Genomic DNA, 3,967 nt, shown 5'->3' with positions numbered 1-3,967 from the left:
GTCTGGGAGAACACTGTCCTGGAGGCCATGGGAAATGAAGATGTGGAGATCAGAAGAGAGGTCAGCATTAAAGTCTATATTTTCAAGTCAACTGTTTAGACTGGAAATTGACAAGGGAGAGGAGCTAGTTAACTAACTGGAAAAGACAACAGGGACCAGGATAGATCATTCAGGAAGACCCCATGATAAGGGACCAGAAAGAGGATAATGAGCAAGTAAACAAGACAGAGGAAGAGTAGTCAGACAGACTGCAGAAAACAGAAATGGGAAAGTAGAATTTCTCTGAAGTCAAAGAATTAGAAAGTGTTCAGTGGAATAGGGTGATACAAATGGTTAAGAGCTGCATATAGGTCAAGAGAGATGGGGACTAAAAATAGCTACCAATTATATAATGCTTAAGAGTTTTGATTTTCTAGTCTCCAAACTTAGTACTCTGTTATACTTCCCAGCTACCTTTTCTTCATTATGTCCCAATTCCAAACACCAGAATTTGACAAAAAAGGCATTGGATTTGGCAATGATAATGCCCTTGATTACCCTAAGAGGACTCTTAGTAGAGAGGTATGAGTGGAAACCTAATTGAAAAGGGTTGAGAGGAGAGTGGGAAGTGAGGAAATAGAGGCATCCATAAAGCATAGGCAATTTTAAAAAAGAATTTTAGTAGGGAAGAAGTGAAGAGAAATAACATAGGATGACAGCTGGATGCCATAGCCATGTAGAAGGCTGACTTTTTAGTATTAAGGAAGTTCAAGCATACAGGTAGGCAGAAGGGTAGGAGGAAATGAAGAGGAAGAGAATATGATGCTTGAGAGAAGGAAGCTGGATTGTAGTACAAGGTCTTGCAGAAGAATGGAGGGAATAGTGTTATGAGCACACATAGAAAGTTATCTCTCCTATGACAGCGGAGACAGATCAGAGAGAAGTTGAGGGAGAGAAGAAATAGTGAAACATAAATCTAGGGTTCTAAGCTTGGATAATTCAAAAGATAGTGTTGCCATTTTTGTATTTTGGGGAAAATGAATTCAGTTTTCTTTATGCTGAGCTAGAGGTTCTGACAGTGCATCCGGTTAGAAATATTAGATGAGAGCATGAGAGTATTGAGGAATGATTTGGAGGGGAGGTATGTTTATATGTATGTATGTACACATACAGACACACAGACATTTTAAATGCGCACACACAGACACACGAACATTTTACATATACAGAAACAGACATATAGACACACACATGCTTACATGCACACGTTTATTTATTTAAGATTCAGAAGAGCCTGAGATAGCTGGTGGAGGAATTATTATTTTATTCTAGAGCTATGAGGAGCCATTGAATATTTCCAAGCTGGGAGTAACATGCTCAGACCAGTGCCTTAGGGAGATGGGTTTTGGCAGCTGTGTGGAGAGTGGAATGGAGAGGAAAGGGACTGGATGAAAGGCATGCTACTCCTATAATCCAGGCAACAGGTGATTAGCGGCTGAACTGAGGTGATAGCTGTAAGGAAAGAAAGAAGGGATGGATACAAGAGCTATTGTATAGATCAAACTTGTAGAAATTAGCCATTGATTAGATATTGACAGTAAGGGAGAAAAATCAAGGATGATTCACAGGTTGAAAACTTGGGTGAGTGGGAGGAAGGTGGTAGCCTCAACAGAAATAGGGAAATTCGGAGGAAAGGATCAGGTTTTGGGTGAGGGGCTGAAATGATTATGATTGCAACATATTGAATCTAAAAGGAAATTCAGAAAGATGTTCCCCAGGCAGTTAATGGTGGCATCAGTGGTGTAGTACAGAGTGCACTGAATCTGAAGTCAAAAGGTATAGGTTCAAATCCTATCTTTTATACTTACGAACTTGGACTATTCACTTAACCTCCTTGAACCTCAGTCTTCCTCTTTTATAGAATAAGGGGATTGATGATGACTAGATGACACCTGAGGCCCCTTCTAGCTCTGAGTTTATGATACTATTATATGAGAACCTTGGGGACCAAGAGGAATACAAGGATTGGATATATGGATCTGGGTATCCTATGCATAATAATTTGGGAATAGATTGTCTATTCAGTGTGTGTGTGTGTGTGTGTGTGTGTGTGTGTGTGTGTGTGTGTGTCTGTCTGTCTGTCTGTCTGTCGGGTGAGACAATTTTTTGTTCTCTACCTGAGGTCTTTGAAGTAAGGGAGGGGGTCTCTGTATGTTTACTGATAGGATAATAAAGTAATAAAGTGTAAGTCAAAGAAGGGAGAAGGATCAGGGGTGCTGACAGAGAGACTTCAGCAAATGGGTATTTGGGGAAGAATTTTAGTAGCTGCTGATACTTCACAGATTATGGCTTCTGACAACTCTCTTCCTTTCCCCTCTCCCAGTCCCTTAGAAATACCCTTGGGAAAGGGTGTCCATTTTCTCCATTTATATTCTTTTCCTTTAGCCTGTGTACATTCTCAGACTTCAACTCCTTCCCTTCAGACTATGGACTTTTATTTCAGGGAGGCATTTTAAATACCCCAAGTCACTGTTGATGGGTTGGGCATGGCCACGGGCCATGGTCCTGCCATCCTAGACTGGTGTCTTTACTCTATCTTCCAACCTATTTGGGACCATAGTCTACTCCATCTCCAATTTCTGTGACTATTTTTTGCCCCTTAAATGTGCATGGTAGGTATTATTAGCATCAGCAAAATGACCTTCTTCAAAGAATCCTCTCATATGGTTTCCTTTCTAATTCCATTTCCTTGGCTTTAGAGCTAATAGAAACATCAAATAGATTTTTTTGTGCCCTGATCCACCTACCTGCCGGGCTCTCTCCGGACTCACTCTCTTTGGTTCATTTGCACTTTCTTCTGAGTTCTTTGTTCCTTCTGAACAATGCTTATAGTTGGACACGGAGCTCTCTATGTGGTGAGAGGTGAAGATGCAGGTGTCAAGAGGTGAGGTTCCAGTAGTTTTTGAATGTAGTTCAGACCATTTTACTCTTGTTTAAGGGACATAAGACAAAGAACAAACAAACCCTTTTTTCTGACTTCTTTCTGATGTTGGGAATACCAAGATGAATAAAGCTAAGTTCCCAGAGAAAGCCAATGTGTTGATAAAGGCCATATGGTGACCAGACTTGGACCTGGAAATCCCTAGTTCCTAGTCCTATGTTTTTAACTTCCTGAGTACAAAGGTTAAAACCCTCCAGCTGGGAAGAATATTGCATATTTCATTGACATTTTTCTGTGACCTCTTGAAAAGCTGTTCTTCAAAACAAAACACAATTTTCAAGGCAAAGAAAAAAAGGTTTCATTGATTTATTTTATGTGACATTTAAAAATAAAATTATATTACAAAATTATGTCTATTGGAAGAATGACTAAAAAAGGTCAATGGATCTATGTTCTTCCCTTCAGGACTATATCTGAGTCATCCCAGTTTGAAGAAAATATATTCCATTAGAATGTAATATATATGTACGTATTTCATTTATTTTATGTATATATGTATATTAAATATAAAAAATTATATTTTATCTATATATTTTCTTTCTATATATGGGATGGCTTGGCATGGTTCTCATAGGAGAAACATGGAGATTACATATATATGCACATATATGTGCACATATATATGTATACATACATATTACTTATACACATATGCATATTTATGTATAAATACATACACATGTATAAGATATGATGAATAAACCAAGGTATTTAAAGTTTAAGAAATCTCACTTTCAGAGGTGACTTGAGATGCATATTTCCTCTTTATTATTGGCTATCACCTCTGCATATCTTACTCTCTCCGTTTGCTGAAGTTATCTGTATGCATGTCTTGAAATTGAATCTAAAAATTAATTTCATTTAATATTAAATTTTTAAAAAATAAATTGATTCTGGAATTCTTTTGCTGTGACTGTTTACCAGCAATATGATATCTAAAGGGAATGGTCCCATACACCTATTGGCAATTTGTAATTTTCCCCTAGT

Source organism: Notamacropus eugenii, chromosome 5, assembly GCF_028372415.1.
Source record: "Notamacropus eugenii isolate mMacEug1 chromosome 5, mMacEug1.pri_v2, whole genome shotgun sequence".
In the NCBI taxonomy this organism is placed as follows: Eukaryota; Metazoa; Chordata; class Mammalia; order Diprotodontia; family Macropodidae; genus Notamacropus; species Notamacropus eugenii.
This window is presented reverse-complemented; position numbering follows the sequence as displayed.